Source organism: Sciurus carolinensis, chromosome 1 (genome assembly GCF_902686445.1).
Source record: "Sciurus carolinensis chromosome 1, mSciCar1.2, whole genome shotgun sequence".
In the NCBI taxonomy this organism is placed as follows: domain Eukaryota; kingdom Metazoa; phylum Chordata; class Mammalia; order Rodentia; family Sciuridae; genus Sciurus; species Sciurus carolinensis.
In genome coordinates, this window is record NC_062213.1 from 1,320,994 (window position 1) to 1,340,533 (window position 19,540).

A 19,540-nucleotide genomic window follows, 5' to 3' on the forward strand; every position below is an offset into this window, starting at 1 on the left:
GGATCCGGCAGTCCTCCCGGGCCAGCGTATCCACACTGTATACACTATCCACCTGTTGGGTCACTTGGCTCTCTGGGTTATCAGATCCATGGCTTGTGTTCACATTGCCCTTGTTTTGCTTAATAATGGCCCCAAAGCACATGGATGACGCTGGCAATTCAGATGTACTAAAGAGGAGCCATAAAGTACTTCCTTTAACAAGAACTGAGTGGAGGGACACAGGAGAGACCACATTAATGTACTTTTATTACATTAATAATATTATAATTGTTCTATTTTATTATTAGTCACTGTTGTTGATCTCTTACTGGTCTAGTTAATAAACTAAACTTTATCATAGACATATATATAGGAAAAAGTATAGATATGTGTACTTACACCTATAGTCTCAGGCAGGCGCTGGACATCTTGGAAACTATCCCAGTGGATAAGGGGGATGAATGCAGAATAAAGAATGCCATGTACTATCACCCACTTCAACAATTAGGGACTCTCAGCCAGCATTGGTCCCCTCCATCCCTACAGCTCAGAGTCATGTACACCTGTCAGAGACAGGAAGTTGCACAAATACAGTAACCACACTATTATCATGCCTCAACATCATCCAACAATTGGGACCCTAAATCTGTAAGACCACCCCCAACAACATACAACATGTGTGGGAATAGGAGACCTTCTAAAGCAAACCACAGCACCTCTAAGCCCAGACCTGTGTGGTCTTAGGGCCCACAGTCCCTCTGCAAACCTAAGTAAGGGCTCAGGAGTGGGACAGGGACGTGGTCCTCAGACAGAGACTCAGAGCAGGTGGGACTCCTCCTTGCCTTGGCTTCTGACTTGGGGTTCCCATGGGTCCAGGTATCTCCCCAGCTGCCACTGGCCAAAGGGCAGGGGAATCTGGAGTCTGAAAGTGGCCTGCAAGCTACACCACCTGCCTTCCCACAAACTATCTCCTCCAGCCCACCTGGGACGGCATCCTCCACCTTGCATCCTGGGAGGGGTTCATTGGATCCTGAAGAGAGCGTTTCTTTCTGAGTCCTGGAGAGGGTGGTCGTGCTTGCCGGCAGGGCCTGGCATCTCTCCTCCCACTCCTCCTTCTCTTCTTTCCTTCTGGTTGACGATGGTCTTGGCCAGTGAGACGGCTGTTCTCTGCCTCCCCGTCTCTTGCCCGTCGTGCCTTCCTTCCCTCCAGGGTTGACCAGGACGTCCAGTGTGATGTAGACAGAGTCGTGACCAGGACGTCCAGTGTGATGTAGACAGTCGTGGTCAGGACGTCCAGTGTGATGTAGACAGAGTCGTGACCAGGACGTCCAGTGTGATGTAGACAGAGTCATGACCAGGACGTCCAGTGTGATGTAGAGAGTCGTGACCAGGACGTCCAGTGTGATGTAGAGAGTCATGACCAAGACGTCCAGTGTGATGTAGACAGTCGTGACCAGGACGTCCAGTGTGATGTAGACAGAGTCATGACCAGGACGTCCAGTGTGATGTAGAGAGTCGTGACCAGGACGTCCAGTGTGATGTAGACAGAGTCGTGACCAGGACGTCCAGTGTGATGTAGAGAGTCGTGACCAGGACGTCCAGTGTGATGTAGACAGTCGTGGTCAGGACGTCCAGTGTGATGTAGAGAGTCGTGACCAGGACGTCCAGTGTGATGTAGAGAGTCGTGACCAGGACGTCCAGTGTGATGTAGACAGTCGTGGTCAGGACGTCCAGTGTGATGTAGAGAGTCGTGACCAGGACGTCCAGTGTGATGTAGAGAGTCGTGACCAGGACGTCCAGTGTGACGTAGACAGTCGTGGCCAGGACGTCCAGTGTGATGTAGACAGTCGTGGTCAGGACGTCCAGTGTGATGTAGAGAGTCGTGACCAGGACGTCCAGTGTGACGTAGAGAGTCGTGACCAGGACGTCCAGTGTGACGTAGAGAGTCGTGACCAGGACGTCCAGTGTGACGTAGACAGTCGTGGCCAGGACGTCCAGTGTGATGTAGACAGTCGTGGCCAGGACGTCCAGTGTGATGTAGACAGTTGTGACCAGGACGTCCAGTGTGATGTAGACAGAGTCGTGACCAGGACGTCCAGTGTGATGTAGACAGTCGTGGTCAGGACGTCCAGTGTGATGTAGACAGAGTCGTGACCAGGACGTCCAGTGTGATGTAGACAGAGTCATGACCAGGACGTCCAGTGTGATGTAGAGAGTCGTGACCAGGACGTCCAGTGTGATGTAGAGAGTCATGACCAAGACGTCCAGTGTGATGTAGACAGTCGTGACCAGGACGTCCAGTGTGATGTAGACAGAGTCATGACCAGGACGTCCAGTGTGATGTAGAGAGTCGTGACCAGGACGTCCAGTGTGATGTAGACAGAGTCGTGACCAGGACGTCCAGTGTGATGTAGAGAGTCGTGACCAGGACGTCCAGTGTGATGTAGACAGTCGTGGTCAGGACGTCCAGTGTGATGTAGAGAGTCGTGACCAGGACGTCCAGTGTGATGTAGAGAGTCGTGACCAGGACGTCCAGTGTGATGTAGACAGTCGTGGTCAGGACGTCCAGTGTGATGTAGAGAGTCGTGACCAGGACGTCCAGTGTGATGTAGAGAGTCGTGACCAGGACGTCCAGTGTGACGTAGACAGTCGTGGCCAGGACGTCCAGTGTGATGTAGACAGTCGTGGTCAGGACGTCCAGTGTGATGTAGAGAGTCGTGACCAGGACGTCCAGTGTGACGTAGAGAGTCGTGACCAGGACGTCCAGTGTGACGTAGAGAGTCGTGACCAGGACGTCCAGTGTGACGTAGACAGTCGTGGCCAGGACGTCCAGTGTGATGTAGACAGTCGTGGCCAGGACGTCCAGTGTGATGTAGACAGTTGTGACCAGGACGTCCAGTGTGATGTAGACAGAGTCGTGACCAGGACGTCCAGTGTGATGTAGACAGTCGTGACCAGGACGTCCAGTGTGATGTAGACAGAGTCGTGACCAGGACGTCCAGTGTGATGTAGACAGTCGTGACCAGGACGTCCAGTGTGATGTAGAGAGTCGTGGCCAGGACGTCCAGTGTGATGTAGACAGAGTCGTGGCCAGGACGTCCAGTGTGACGTAGACAGTCGTGGCCAGGACGTCCAGTGTGATGTAGACAGAGTCGTGGCCAGGACGTCCAGTGTGACGTAGACAGTCGTGGCCAGGACGTCCAGTGTGACGTAGACAGTCGTGGCCAGGACGTCCAGTGTGATGTAGACAGTCGTGGCTGTACGCATGCTGTGCTTTCTAAGTTTTAAAGGCAGGCATCTAGACTTTTTTCACTAAGCAAAATATTTACGGTCAGCTTTCATAAGTTACAAAAGGCCAGTTGAATAAGCGAGGTCTTACGGTGAGTCTGCCAAGAGTTCTGTTTTCTGATGGTGAGGGCGCTGAGCCTCTCAGGTGTCCTTCCGTTGATGCCATCAGTCCCTGAAGTCTACCAGGGCCGTGAACAGTGCTGACGTGTCGCCTCCTCCAGCCCCGAGCCGCCCTTGCTCCTGACCCCACTCCATCCTGAAAGTGCACCGTGGCGCAGCATCGGATAGTATTTCATCTCACACGTTTGCGTCTGCGTCCGTGGGTTGTGGGCCCACATTCTTCTGTCCCGCATTGTCTTTCTGCTTTCAGAACCCATAATGCAGTAGTCCTGCAACATGGGCTTGGTATCTTTTTTCTTCTTCTTTTTGGAGCAGGGGAAAACTGGCATAAGCTGATTCTAAGTGCTTCTGTGTTCTGAGGGTCTGGTAGAATTGACCTCTACAATAGCCTGGGCCTGGAGCTCTCCCAGTCGGAGTTGATTTATTGACCATTTTATTCTCTGGTCTATTGAAAATCTCTATTTCCCTACTTCTTATTGTCTTATTGTTCGATTCTGGTGTTTCACATTTTCCCGGAGCCTGCCCATGAGGCAGAGGCCCAGAGCAGGAGCTGCTGTGGCGACGTCCCCACGGACGCCTGCTCGGGATGTCCTGTGTGGCGGTGCCCGCGGGTTCTCAGGCAGCAAGGGGCCTCGGCCTACTTCTCACTGTTCTAAGGCGCCTTCTACTTCGTCAGCCCTGTGTCTGGGTCTCCCGATCCAAGGCAGGAGCCGCTGGCCCTGCGTGTCCAGCCTGCTCACAGCCACGTCTGCCGGACTGCGCAGGCTGCTTGCTACCCTCCGACTTTGCTGTGACGGGTTAGGTGCTGCCGTCCCCTCCTGGCTGCCCCGCCTCAGGCTCACCTCTGCTTTCCTCTTCTTTGCTTCTGGCCTGCCAACACCCCTGGGGGTCTCTCTGCAGAGGTTGCCAGCCTTGCTCCTCCCTCTCCTCCTCCCTCACACACACAATGCTCCTGTCAGGGAGGCTGGGAGTCTGAGCCTGTGTCATTAGCGGGACGACTGCCTGGATGGTATTGAAATGGCCAGGAACAAGGCCTCACTGTCTTCTCCAGCCCAGGGCTGCTGGGAACCGGCACCTCCAGGACAGGCTCCCTCTGCCAGCGGCAGCGTCCTTGGTGGCATCCACCTCACCACGCGGCAGGGTGGGGCTGGTCCAGGCCTCCCCTGTCCTCCCTGACCTTCTGGGTCCGAGGCTTCCCTTCCTACCTCTGCGGGAAACCCAGCCCTATGCCACATGCTCCAGGTCCAGGGCCCCCTCCTGTGGACTCCTCCGGCCACTGGGCCACTGGGCTGTGCTCGGCTTCTCTCTGGCATTCTGGGTCTCCTTTTCCTGCCTGGTGCCAGCAACAGGCCCTGGTCCCATCTCCGGGCTCTGGGGACCTCCAGGCCCCCCACCTGGCGCCCCTGCCGACAGAACGTCACACTCTTCACGCATGAACTCTTGCTCCGAGTCATGTTCTGGTAGCTTGGTGACTTCCCTTGTTTTCTTTAACCTGTTCCTACATTGATTTCTTGTAGGTCTGTCTCGATATCTCAGCTTTAAGCCTCCGAGTCCCTGACGGCAGTTCCTTCCCTTGGTAGCACGCTCCTTCCGCCCACCCTAGGCGTCCCCTCTGCTGCCCACAGTGTTGGGGGTGCACTGCAGACCAGGCCTAAGGGCCCCTGAGCTTCAGGGGACACCCCAGGGCACCAGGGACCACCCCACCCCTGGTAGAATGCAAGTCAGGTGGAGGTGTGTTTGGGGAGGTCCTCCCACCCTGGGAATTAGAGGGCAGGGCTGGAGGAAGAGGGCCCAGCAGTCTCCCACCTGCTGACCCGCTGGGCGTGTGTGTGGTCAGGCTTCCTCAGCCGTGGTGGCGAGGAAGCAGAGAGCACAGCCCCAGGTCACCAGCCCCTCTTCCCCAGCGCATCCCAGGGTCTCCCTGGGTAATTCCTGGAATCCACACCTCCCCTCCTGCTCCCAGAGCTTCTCCAGGGTTAGCTTGGGAAGAGGTCTGTGGGCAGGAGTTGGCTCCCCAGTGAGCAGCCCCTCCTGGGAGGAGGCATGTGCTGGAGGCAGGAAGGGAGCTGGGCAGGAGTCATGGGCACCCGCCGGGCAAGACCCGGAAGGCTTGGTAGAGCCTCATTTGGACCCTGTGGGGTGGGCCGGTACTGGAAGCTCCCGGGTACGCAGTGGAAGGAGGAGGGAGGGTACAGCCAGGCCATGGGGCCTCCGCAGTGCAACCGGCCTCCCCCACCTCAGTCATGGACCCCTGGTTCTCTGCCTGCAGCTGGGACGAGGGGACATGTGTGGTGACACCAGCTGCCAGAGCCAAGCGTCTGCCCAGCTCCTGTGTAAGGGCTGCAGGGTCTTCCTCAGGAAGGGGGCCTCCCCCACCGCCTGCCTGGTCAGGTGCTGTGACCTCAGGGGGCAGCTGGAACAGCCCCAGCTGGGGCCGGGCGCTTCACCTCCCGTCAGCAGGGACTGGGGCAGGTGGGGCCGCTGTTCCTGGGCCTCACTCCAAACCACAGCCCTGGATGCCAGGAGTCCTAAATCAAGGTGTCAGCAGGGCAGCGTCCTTCTGAGGTTCGAGGAAGACTGCTCCTGGCCTCCCTCCAGCCACGGCCCTTGGTCCCTGGCACTCCTTGGCTTACAGACATAGCACCCTGACCGCTCCTCTGTTGGCACATGGTGTGTGTCTCCACCTTCATAAGGACACCGGTCACACCTACTCAGGTCTGCGATGACCCTCCTTCCAAATATGGCCAGTCCTGAGGGGCAGGGGTGTTAGGACTTCAACAAACCTTTGAGGAAAATAATCCAACCCACAGTCACCGTGGACCATAGGGCTGCTATATGAAAGGTGAAACAGGCCCATATATTTTTTTAAGATGGTGACTATGGGATGAATTGTTTCCTCAAAGGTTGTTGAAGTCCTAACACCCCTGCCCCTCAGGACTGGCCATATTTGGAAGGATTTGTTATTTTAGGTGCCAGTGTTGTGCTACTTTGTTACAGTGGCCACAAAAAATGAATGTGCTGCCTTGCATAAGAAGGAGCATCTGTAGGCTCTTCTTCCCCTGTCTGGCCAGAGCCCACAGCCCTCCAGCACCTCCCCAGCTTAGCAGCTGCCCAGAGCCTGGCCATGTGGGTGAGCCCAACTCCCACCTGGCTCTGACTCTGTGAGACCGCCGCTCTCCCTTGCCTTTGCCAGCCAGCGGCACTGGGAGTGTGTTCCACGGTGTCCCTGGCCACTGGATCCGCCTGCTGATGAGCTGAAGGCACTTGGATTTCCACCCACACAGCCAAGTTATCTTGTGGGGTTATCCCATCTCACACGTCTCCCTCCTTCTGTCGGGTATGTGGGTGTGATGGTGGGGCCCAGCAGACTTCCTGTGACCTGAGGACTGAAGTTGAGGCTAAGAACAGCAGATCAGAGAAACAGGGACGGGGCCCGGGTCTTGGGTGACTGAGGAGAATTCCATCTTCCAGTGATCCTGTGAGCTCCCATAAGGGGAGAGCACACAGGCCTGGGAGGCAAGCGTGGGCGGTGGCTCTGGAGGCCGTCACCGCTCTCCAAGGGCTCCTACACTGAGTCTTCTGAGCAGCCGAGCCTGAGCCTGCTGCTCTGATGGGGCTCAGGGTCCTGGACACCTGGGCCCTTTAGGAGAGGTGACTGGTCTTCTGAGAAGCAGCCTAAGACCTCTCCTGGGCCCTGGTAGAGAAGAACCACGTGGCCAGGGAAGCAGACAGGTGTCCCAAGCTGCCCATGAAAAACTGGAGGTTATCATTTGCTGGCCATAAAACTGGGCAGGGCAGCAGCACAGCACCAGTAGGTCCTCAGGAGCTGGCCGTCTGCAGGAACAGGTGGTACCTCCCGGGCACCTGTGCCTGCCTCCTGCCAGCGTGCAGCCCCCGCCTGGAGCTCAAGGCACATACCCACTTCCAGGTGATGGAGGTGGGTTTTCAAGTCTGCCGATGACTCTGTCCAGTGCACTGGACCTCGCTGGGTGGACAGCCCCATAGTACCACCAGGGGAGGGCAGGGAGATGCGCCCAGCTAGCCACATTTGAAGCCATGTCTGGCCATACACAGTCCCTGAGGAAGGACCATGGGCATCAGCTAGTGCTTGTGATGGCCAGAGACTCAGAGAGCACAGAATAGGTGTGCAAGGGCCCAGCAGGGCATGGGGGTGATGAGAGGGCTGGAGTGCAGGTAGGTGTGAGGGGCTCTGAGGTTGGCACAGTGACACCTTTGCATGTCAGGCTGTCACCCAGGGCTGCTCAGTAAGGTCACCAACCAGGTGATTCTGGTGACTGGGACCAAGGCTCCATCTGGACTCAAGCACGGAGATTCTTACCAAGATCAACCAGCTCTGGTCACTTCTGAGTCCCCCTTCTGCCAGGCAGAAGCCAGCAATGAGCCTGATACAGTGCAGTGCGAGGCAAGCTGTGGCCTGACAGCACCTGGAGAGGAGGCCTGCATGGGGCACTGCACACAAGGCCACTCTGTGAGCTGGCCTTTTTCTGCAGGGCTCTAGGCCAGGGAGCTGTCCCTCTGCTGGGGCAACTTCCTATGGGTCTCAGTCCTGGACACAGTGGAATTCCCCGGATCCCACCATGGACTCCCTCCGGGGTGGCCTGCCTTTGAGCCAGCCTCGGCAGGGCCAGGCAGGCCCATACTGGTCCGTTCCAGTGGCTGGAGGGTACACCTGGAGTCCAGAATCCGCAGTTCACGGCTCATGCTGGCAGGACCAACCATGAAACTGCGCTCGGCCTTGCTGGCTTAAGCCCCTGGAGCCCACCCCTCTTGCAGGTCGAGTTTGTGCAAATTCATTGGAAGAGGCAACACAGCCCTTGATGTGGAAGCCTCCGATTCCTCTGCTCCGACTCCAAGCTTGGCCAAGGCAAGGGTGGGGACAGATAACAGGCAGGAGTGTGCTTGGCCTCAGGGCAGTTCAGTACCCTCAGCAGCTTTGTCAACCTGGGAAGAAGGGAGGATGGTGGGGGAGAGCCCTGATCCTCAGCCTCCTGGCCTGACCCCGCACCCTGGGAGCCCTCGTGTGGCAGCGGCTTGGTTACTGAGCCGTCATCCCTGCAGGGTCAGGGCCCCACACAGGGCTGGCTCCCTCAAGATTTTCCCAGCCCCCAGGCATTAGCCCAAGACTGGCCAAGGGTCTGTAGATGTGCACTGACCACTCCCTGGCTAGCTAGGGTCTCTCTGGTGGGGTCAGCAGCAGACTCCAGCTCTGATCTTCAGATTCCTCGTGTCTTCCTGAGGCCATTTGAAGACCCCTGGAGCCACAGCCCTCGGAGGGCCAATGCTGGGTACTCTGTGTGGGAAAGTGGGAATGTTGTCACTCACTCCCTGGAGGGGCTTCTCCCTGTCTGCCCACCTTGTGGGGGAGGAGCTTTCCATTGGTGGGTTGGGGATGAAACCAGGCCCATGGGACTCGGCCTGTGGACACCTTGAATGGTGGAGGGGGAGGTGGTGCTGAAGTTCCATCTCCAAGGGGGAGTGACTGGGCAGCATCAGGAGCCTCAGTTTAGCAGAAGGGAAGCTGACACTTGGATGGGCACCTCTCTGAGGTCTGCATCTTGTTTCTTAAATGGTTTCCAACTCAGAAAAAAGGGAGGTCACTTGACCTCTTGGTGCTGAGTGCTCACTCCTCCCTAGTCCTGGGCAGCAGATGGTCTCCCTCCAGGCTGCCTTCACCTGCCCCGGTCAGCATTTCCCAGAGGGCCCCATATGGCAGGGTTGGCTGCTTCCCTCTGGTGTGCTATTTGGGACCCTGGTTATAAGAAATGGAAACTTAAACAGAAGATAACTTGTTGAAAACATAGTGGGACCCTACTGAATTGTCAGCACAGGGAAGATGAGGTCCCAGGGGTCCCAAGAAGGGAGAGGCGGGAGGCAGAGCAGCGGACAGGAACAGGATTGGGAGACAGACCTCCATGATCCCCCTCCGTGTAGCCATGGCCATGACCAGCCTCGCACTGACCCATCCTGGACCACAGCCTGCAGAGTTAGGGTCTGGACTGGGCTTGGGTGAAGTCCAGAGATAAGGGAGCTGAGAACTCCTGGGAAGCAGAGTCCAGGACAAGGGGTCCAGAGGCAGTCCCTCCTCCTGGAGGTGGGATGCCCGAGCCCCCTTGAAGTCGTCTCAAGTCTTTTCGCCATTTCACTTGGATTGGATTCATTGATTCATCATTAATCATGTGCCTCCTGTGTGCCTGGCTCTGTCTGGGTGGAGTTTCTGGAGCAGGGGGGCATGTTGTAGTCCAAGTGCTGCCAACGAGGTGAGGAACCACTTCTGCACGGCCGGTGCTCCAAGTGGCCCACCTGGGGAGAAACTTGGGCAGGGCTCCCCGGAAGTAGGCGCCAAAGCAAGGGTCTGGGTAAAAGTGATTAAGAAGTGAAGTCAGAAGAGCAGTAGAGGAGGGGTGTGGAAGGAAACTGGGAAGGTCACCTTAGAGCAACCCTGAAGGACTCGCCCATCACCGACGGATCGCTGGCTGCCCCAGAGGACCTGCCTTTTCAGAGTTTTTGTCTGTCTGTGCTCACAGGCCCAGCATGTCCCTGGAGCCTGAGCGTGTCTTCCTGTGCAGGTGTGCAGAGGCACCCGGGACAGAGGCACACCTGGGGCTGGCACGGAAGGCCAGCCCTGGGCTGCAGCAGTGCTCTGGGAGCATCTGCAGCAGCCCAGGACCCACGAGCTGCCCATATTAGGTTCACACCATGACTGATTTTTTCAGGATGTGGCTGCCACAATTTCTCGGTGGTGCCAGAGACTCAGGAGGTGGGAGGACAACAAGTTCAAGGTCAAACTGGGCAACTTAGCAAGACCTAGTCTCAAAAATTTAAAAAGGGCTGGGTTGTAGCTCAGTGTTGGAACACCCCTGAATTTAATCCCAGTGCTAGGGAACAACAACAAATAAAGGTATAAGAGACTGTCAAGGGGAGGGTTGGTCAGGAGAGCTGCTCCCCTGCTGCAGCTGGTCCCAGTGTGGACACCCCAGTGGCCATCTGCTCCACCCTGGACTCTCATCTTCTTCCTCCTGGCCAGCACGTCTGCCAGGAGGGGTGAGCCCTGGGACTCAGATGCATGAGCCCTGGGCCCCAGTTACTCACTTTGCTTGACCTTCTCTGGGAACCAGGTGCAGCGGGTGCTGTGGGCACCACACTCCTCCCAGGGAGGAGCCTGATCATGAACTAGGCCACAGGAGGGCAAGTGCCTGACCGCCCTGGCTAGTTCCCGGCTTGCAGCCCCTGCGGGGCTCAGAACAGGGAGAGGTGTCCTTTCTCAGTTCTGGGGGCCAGGGTCAGACTGGGAGGTACTGAAGAGGGGTGTCCCCCAACCTCTGACTCCAGGGGGACCCTTCCCACCCTTCAGTCATCCTTTGCTAGCAGCTGCCCTCCAGCCCTGCCCCTGGGTCATACCTGCTTCCTGTGTCTGGCTTCACATGGCATTCGCTCAGAAGTGTGCCAGTCACATGGGATTAGGGCCACCCAATGACCTCATCCTAACTCCATGACATCTGCAAAATCCTCATTTCCAAATAAGGTCACATCACAGGTCTTAGAATCAGGCCTGTGTGTGTGTGCTGTGGTGCCGAGCCCAGGGCCTGGTGCATGCTGTTGGATCTAGGACTTGGACAGCTCTGCGGGGAACAGAATTCAACCCATAACAGCAGGTGACGTGGCCAGGTCCACCGAGATCCAGTGTGGTTTCTCCAGAACTTCTGTCTTGCGTCCCCTGGGCTCCACTGTGCACGTGCACCCGTGGGTCGCCAGGTCTGGCTCGCCAGCCTTGAGCTTAGCCAAGGCCCTGATGCCCTCCTGGAGCCTGCCCTCTGCTCCTACACTGCCAGGCGGGTGCTGCCACTTTGCCTGTATTTCTAACCCAGGTTGGGTTGAACTTCTGGTGGCTGGCCAAAGCCTAGGTCCTACCCGCGCTTCCGGGGCTGCACCCGACTCCCTGCTTGGGGAGGCTCGAGAGCCTCCACTGCTTGTGATAGGGTGCAGGTCCCTGGGACTCAGAGACCCAAACTCAGGGCTTCTCTACCACAAAGACACGTGCACTGCTAAGCTCAGGGACTTACTGCTGTCCTACTTTCCTTCCTATTCAATCTGTGTATCTTGGGAAGAAAAGCCACTTGTCTTGAGGTCCACCCTTGCCGATGGAGGGCTCTGCCTGAATCAGCTCTCCAGGGACCTCCTGTCCTCCAGGGGCTCAGAGTTCCTGAGAGAGAAGTCTCACAGGAGGGCTGTGCCCCTCTGCCCGGCCCCAGGCTCCTGCCCTCCCCGACCACCTCAGCAGTCACCACTGGCTCAACACCACGTCAGCGTGACCAGCTAGCCATCCTGTCACCCTGGCTCTGGTCCAGCTGACCCCTGGCCACTGTCAGGCTTGCCATGGCCTAACTGCAGGTGAGATTTGCCCCCACGGTGGGTTTGGGCCAAGTCTGCAGACCTGGTCCCACCTGGGATCCTCTCTCCAGTGTAGACAGTCCACACCTCCCCTCTGCTGTCTGTGCGCCTACCCCTGGCAGGAGTAGTGGCTCCAATGCATCCATATGCAGCGCATGCTGCCCCTTGCCCAGGTGTGTCGGGGTTGTGTCCATCCAAGGACTGAGAGTGGTGTGGAGAGCGCTTGGTCAGTGGGGCTCTGGTCTGGTGTCCCAGGTGTCAGCGTGCTGTATGCAGGGGACAGGGATGGAGGTCCTAGGGACAGGTGGCCTACACGAAGGCCCAGTCACACAGCTGTGGGCTCCAGCCGCCCAGGGCCAGTGCTGGTCCCTCCTGGTCACTTACTCACCTACCTGCTGTGGTGCAGGAGCTCCTGTGGAAAGGGACAGGTGGCCAGCTGAGCTGCCAGGTGCCCAGGTGAGGGGAGGGCAACAGGGCTGGAGGTCTTGCCTGGTGGTGTTGCTGTACCTGTCCAGGAGTGGGCTCAGCCTAGGACCCTGGCCTGCTCTGATGGAAGAGCAGGTGGCCATCCTGAGTTTGCCCCACAGCCTCCTGGGCCTGGGACCTCCACTTCTCAGTAATAGCCCTAGGCCTCCAAGAAGGCTCCAGCAGGAATCCGGTCTGGCCCTTCCTGGGGGGAGGCAAACCAGGAGCTGGGCATTAGGGTGGGTACCCACTCCCTCTCTTCCTCACAGGAGGCCTGAGGACAGTGGGGGGCGGAGGGCAAGGGGCATTCCAGCCTAAGTGCCAAGCCTGGGCAAAGGCCCTGAGGCCCAGCAGGGTCGCTGGTCCTGGGAACTCCCTGCCTCCATGGAGACAATGGGCAGCTGGGTGGGCACTCAGGAATGAGATCTGGATGCCAGGAGTGGGCAGGCCTGTGCCAGGACACATCCTTCGTCCCACTGAGGCTCCCTGGGGACCCACACACAGCACTCCCCAGGCATGGGGTGGGGGCTGAGAACAGGGAGTGGGCAGGACAGGGTGGGCCGTCCTAGGGTGTGGGACAGACAAGCCCTCCCGGGAGAGGCGTCCACCACCCATCCACCCACAGCGTGTCTGCAGCAGCCTGCCCCGGCCTGCCTGCCTGCCCACCTCGCCCAGCGTGGTTCCCAGGGCAACAGCAGCACAAAACCATGACAAAGAGGCCGGGTGGCACTGGGGGCACAGACTTGGGGGCGGGGCTGGCTTCAGGCCCCAGGGACTCCCAGAGCACCCCTGTCAAACCGAGGGGCCAGTTCTCACCAGACAGGGATGGCCGCTGGGAGGGTCTGGGGTATGGACACAGGAAGGCCTTTGGTTTGTCTGCTGAGCAGTGTCTACTGGGCAGAGAATGGACAGATGGAAGGATGGTCGGATGGGGGGATGGATGGATGGGCCCACACTGGCACCTGCAGCCCACCAAGCACACTGCACCTCCAGGGACTCAGGATCACACACCCTCTGCAGGGGAATCAACCCCCACCCCTTGTCCGGCAGGCCTGGGAGGAGGGGCGTCTGAGCTGGAGGAGGGCAGGTTCAGTCCTGGCCAGGTGGGAGAAGGTGTGGCCGACGTGGAGGCTCCTGGAAGCAGAGTTGACCAGTCTGGGTGTGGGAGGTCTGAGGGGGTCTCTATGCCCTAAGCGTGGGTGGGTGGAGGGTGGAGAGGTTCGAAGGCCATGTGGGTGGGGAAGGGTTGCGCCCAGGGTCCCCGGGTCTGCATGGACATGGAGAAACCCCCTCCTAGGAGGTGGGCAATGCCCCCACTTCCTCCAGCCCTGCCACCCCCAGGGCAGTCCCGGCACCCACTGCCCAGCAGCCCCTTTCTCCTTGGGCCCCTATCAAAGGAGAACTCAGCCCCCCTGCCCTGTGGTGGCCTGGTGGGGAGTGAGCCCCCTGAAACCTCTTGGCAACACCGTACAGGGAACCGAGGGGGAGGGGTGAGAAGCTCCAGCCTGCAGCCCCTCCGCAGCCTCTCCCCTGAAGCTCTGCCGGGACAGGTAAGTGAGGCCTAGGAGGACTGCACCCAGGACCGGGATGGCTGAGCCTGGCCAGCAGAAGGCCAGGAATGGGATATGGGCAAAGGCAGGTGCTGCCATCCCTCCAGCCCCTGAGGACCACAGTGGCCGGCCCAGGCAGGGACAGCAGCAAGGACCCCAGGTGCTAAGTCCCAGCCCATGCATGGCAGTGTGGGGCTGCCTGGAGGGCCTGCAGCTCCCCTGGTCATGATCTGCGTCCTTCTGCCCCAGGGCTGACCTTGGTGTCCTGTTCTCCTGCAGCCCACCTGGTAGCCACCATCTTGCCTCCAGGCTGGGATGCTTGGGGGAGAGGAGAAGCCACTCAGAGGCTGGCTGCAAGGCCCACAGGGACCCTCCCCACAGCCTGCTGTGCCTGTGCCCTGCTCCCCCCAGGGGCCCCTGGGCCTGGTGGGACCCCCCTGCTGTCCAGGTGACAGAAGTGACCAAGACAGTGGTGAGCAGGATGGAGGAGATGGAAGCTGTGTAGGTGGACCCCATCCAGCAAGGAGGGTCGCCAGCCTCAGGGAGGCAGGAGAGCCTGTAGGAAGGTCAGGGGAGGCAGGGGAGGCTGATCACATCCCTCTTGCAGGCACCTCCAAATCTGGACACCCTGCAAATCTGGCTGGACTGCATGGAGGAGCTTCAGGCCTCTCAGGGGCCCCCGACTGCTTATGCCATGGTGGCACCTGCCCAGCTGTGAGAACAGGAGGTATGGATGTGGGGTCAGGGTCAGGCGGGTGTGGGGGTGCTTTGTCCTCTGAGCCTCAGATCAAACCACAAGTACAAGATGCCCACCAGGTGCCCAACCACAGCAGACCCCTGGAGACTGGGTTGAATCCAGACTCCTGCTAATGTCCCCACGCCCTCCCACAAGAGGGTCAGTGGTGGAAGGATAGGCAGAGTTCTTGGGTTCCCTGACCTCATGCCCTGGCTACTGCTCCCGTGCTGCTGGGTCAGTGGTCACCACAGGTGGGGCCAAGGCTTCAGGTGGAGGGAGCTCTGCAGAGCTGCACCCTGGTAGCATCGCTTAGTATAGCAGGCAGAGACCGGGTGAGGCCAGGCAGCACAGGTCGGGGTACAGGGGCAGGGAGAGCACCTCTGACTACCCTACCTTGGCCCCCAGATGTGTTTCCTGAAGCAGCTGGGCCCAGCAGCATGAGGTGTTGAGGTGGCCTCTGAGGCTCCTGGCATGGCTGAGCTGTGCCAGGGCCAGCTGAAGTCCAGGGGCCAGGAGGTCATGCAGTCCTGTGGAAGGGCTGAAGGCCTGGTGTAGGGCTGCCTGTGTCCACGGCATGAATGTGTGGCGTGTGCTGAGGACCTGGCGAGGGTCCTGGAGACTGCCTGGAGGCTGGCAGAGCTGCTCAGGGCTGTATAGAACTCCTCCCAGTCACTCAGACTGGGTCAGGGATCATGTTTTGGAACCTACAGAAAAACCTTCCCCAGCCTTCCCTCACACACCTCCTGTTCCCACATCTGTGCTGCGGTGTCCCGGGCCCTGAGTCCACGGTCCCCGCCAGCCACTGCTCTCATCCCTGCCCTGCCCCCACGGCCCCTCCAGTGCTCGCTCACACCTTTGCCTGGGATTCTTTCCTTGAACTGTAGAGGATGAAACTCGGCTGGTGGGGCAGCAGCTGGAGTGGCTCCAGGAGCAGGTGGGGCTGATCTTGTCCAGCACGCCCTGTGCCCATAGAAGCTGCTATGTGCCAAGGACTGAGTCCCTTGAGCCCTTATCCCCTGCTTGTGTGAAGGTTCAGCTTGACTTGGAGGGAGCAGCTTCTGAGCATCCAGGGCCCAAGGATCAGGAGCAGATGTTTGTGTGCCGCCCGGCCTGCCCCAGAGGAGAGGCCTCCATCCGGTCTCTGAGGAGGTTGCGACCTCCGGCCCCAAGGAGCAGGGATGTTTGGGAGAGTGCAACCAGGGCTTCCTGCCTCTGGCTGATTTGAGATGCGTGGGACGATGCCGACTTCCTCTTCTAGCTCAATATCCAACTGGCCCAGCTGGCAGAGCGGCTCAAGTGACTGGCAGGGTAGGTTGAGGACCCTGGCCAGGGGGCAGTGCCTGACCAGGTGCTCTGGGGCCTCCAGGGACCATGGCAGAGACGTGCACAGCCAGATGCAAGTGGTGAGGGAGGTGCACAGGAAGCTGTGGCCAGTGTGGTAAGGGGTGACTGAGACGGAGCTCTCAGGTGGCCTTGCCTCTTCCCAGTTGTGCTACAGGCAGAGGCGGAGCCCCTGGAGGGCTGCTGGTCAGTCTTAGGAGGAGGATTCGGGGCTGAAGGCCACATGGGGGGCAGCCCAGCAGGTCTGGTGTGACCTGGCAGAGCAGGCCGTGATCGAGAGGGGCTGCAGCCTGAGGACAGCCAGGCCCTGGCCTTGCAGGAGCCTTGGAGGAATGGAGGATGTTGCCCCCAGAGTCCCTTGGGAGGAGAGAGGCAGCCATAGAGAGGCTGGACAACTTGGGGATTCTGGGGATGAGCTGCTGTCTGCTGGTGGGAGGGGCCAAGCCAGAGGACACCTGCCCTCTTGGGAAGTGAAGCGGGCATGGCAGGGGAAGGGAAAGTGGGTGTAGCAGGGCGCTCTGGAGGGACCTCTGGAAGTGACTTCATGCTTGGCTCTCAGTCACTAACAGCCTCAAGTCCCCTAAGACATGGCCACTCTGCTCTCCCACTGAGGTCTATCCTGGGAGTTCATGCAGAGCCTGGCTGCCAAGCAAGAGCTGCTCCTCTTGAGGACAGCTGCCCAGCCTCTGGTCCACGGGACAGAGAGGGTTGAGGTATCTGGGCACACCTTCTACATTTTCTAGCAAGCAGAGTTCGCAGTTAAGGCCAGTGCTACCTTGAATGAATACCATTCGTGCAGCAGTTGGAGCAAGGTGGAGAGGAATTTACTGCTGAGGCACAGGTTGGGGTCTTCTCTCCAGCGTTTAATCAACCTCCAGGCGAAGGTGGGCTTGAACCTGCTCAGTTCCTGTTTGCCTGGCCTTGTGAGAGGCAGTTTCGAGGTTGCCTCCTGTCCTGCCCTTCCCTTGCTCTCTCGGGGTTATTTCTCATTCTTAGTTTCCTGGGTACCAAACCGACGATCCATAGCTGGGAGGCTCAAACCACAAACACTCGCAGTTCCTGAGGCCTGTCTGAAAGTGAGGAGTGGGCAAAGCTGGCTCCCTCTGAGGTCCGCGAGGGAAGGATCTGTCTGGCCTCTCTCCCTGACTCGTTGATGGTGTCTTCTTCCTGTGCCCTCTGTTTTCTGCACCCAAACGCCCCTTTCTGAGGTCACCAGGCACATTGTGGACAGGCCCCTGCATGCATCTCTCCACCCAGTTAGATCCCAACAGCCTTCTTCAAAGTCAAGCCACGTTCTGGAGTTAGGGTCAGGATTTCAGTCCGTGAATCTGAGGAGACAAAGTTCAACCCACAACAGAGAGCAACCTGCTGGCCTTCCCGTTCCTTGACCCTGAGTAGAACTGGGGCATGGCTGCCCTCCTTCCACTGGCTTGCCTCTGAGGCCTGGGAAGGACTGGGCCAGCCACCCTTTGCTGAAGGAACGGGCAGTGCGAGGCCCAGGAGGGTGCAGAGGGAGGGAACTCGGGTCTGGGGGCACAGAGGCAAGGTGTGCCGCCTCCACTTCAGCACCCCTGGAGGGCAGCCAGGTCGCCAGGTCCCTCTGATGGCGGGAGCTCCTTGGGACAGCAGACCCTGGTGATGCCTTGACTGTGGAGGGGCACCTACAAAAGCACCCACCACCTGGGCCTGTGGACGAGGTTGCTAGCCTGAATGCTGCCGTGTCCAGCCCCTTGAGGGGAAGGTCAGCCTGTCACTCGGTCATCCCCACCCCACTCCCACCAGTCCTCCACCTTGCCCACATCTGTCACCTCTCTCCCAGCCCATACCCTGGGGAGGATGCTGTTGCTCATGGGCCAGGTCAAGTCCCTCTGGACCAAGTTGGGGACTATGACGCATGACTCCAGCCTACATGGTGATTTTGTGAACCAGCCCAGGTCAGCATGGTGAGACGAATCTTGGGTGCCCTGGGACAGCCCCTTCTTGGGCCATACCCTCTGAGCATCCGCTGACCTACAGGGAGAAGCTGGGTGGCCTGCAGGGCTGGGTCACTGGCTCCAGATGGGGAAGTTGGAGCAGTGGGCAGTACTGGGTCCACCTATGCACATCTTGACACTTCCCGCCCCTCTCCAATTCCCTCTGCGTAGATGGTGCAGGCCCAGGACTGAGGGCTGCAGGAGCTGCCTGGGGTCCTGGGGGCTGCTGGACTGAGACACTGCACTGGAGCCCAAGGAAAGTTGTTGGCTCTGAGGGGCTGTGACTAGGAGCAGACCAGGGACCTGGGAAGTAGTGCCCAGGCTTGTCCCCCTGGGAGAGTCCCCAGAGACCTGAGTTGGAGGCCACCATGGGCAGATGCCACCTTGGGGAGCTGGAGCCACAGGAAGTCAGAGCCTAGGGAGAGGAGCTGGGAGGACAAGGCCCAGTGGTTGCAGCTGGCACAGGGCCAGTTGCATGCAGCCTGCCCATACATGAAGCAGATGAGGGCAGATAGGCAAACTGCCCACACCTGGGCATGTGAGCAGCTCAGCCTGGCCAGCCACATGCCTCACCATAGCAAGGGGAAGGCACATACTGCATTTTGTGGCCTGCCCACACCTGGGCATGTGAGCAGCTCAGCCTGGCCAGCCTCATGCCTCACCATAGCAAGGGGAAGGCACATACTGCATTTTGTGGCCTGTGGGGATGTTATCTGTCTTGGCTTGGCCACAGGAAGAAGTGGGTCTGGGGTCCACTCACACCCGAGTCACAACGGCAACATGCTTCCTGGCATTTGGTGAGCAGGGCAGAGATGGACAAAGCTGGCCTGGCTGCACCTGGAGGAAACATGGGCCCACACCCAATCTCACCACTGCATTGGGGCCAGAGCTCCCCAGGGGCCAGGAGCAGCTGCCCAGGCTGGACAGAATGGGAGGGTTGAGTGCACAGGTGGCCGGAGGCGGGCTCAAGGTCCAGAGAGCCTTGATGAAGCCTTCGTGTTGGCCTGGTGGGCAGGGTGAAGGCAGGGCCTCTGCTGTTTCCAACGCCCCCGGGAGTCCTGACCCCAACATCCTGGGCCTGTGCAGGCGGCACCAGGTGCCCTGATGGTTCCACTTGGAGGTGACTGGGTGGCTCTGGGTGAGTTTCTGGCAAGAATGACAGAGGTAGGGGCTGGAGTTGCAGCTCAGAGGTACAGTGCTTGACTGACATGTGTGAGGCACCACAAATAAATAAAGTAAAGGTCCATTGACCAAAAAAAAAGAATGACCCAGGCAGAGGTGAGGGCTAGCGAATGGGTTGGGACGGGGCTGGTCAATCCCTCAGGGCCTTGGGGAGGCAGAGTAGGAGTGCGCTGGGTCGGGGGACTGACCCTGGTCCTTTGCCTCTGCCCTCACTGTAGGATCTCTGGTCAGCAAAGCGGAGGACCAACTGTAACACCCACATCCACCAGAGGTTTCTGAGCGGGTCTGGGGCTCTGAGCCAAGCAGCTTGGAGGGAGGCTCTGGGCCTCCATCCAAGGCCTCCAGCAGACCTCTGCCCAGGAAGATAGGTGTTGGGATGGGCTTCTAGGGGGACAGGCACTCCTGGGTGAACAGGGGACCTTCTCTGACAGACAGAGGGGTCGCACGTGGGGTGAGGTGACATGGAACGTGACCTGCCACGTACATGGAGACGCCAC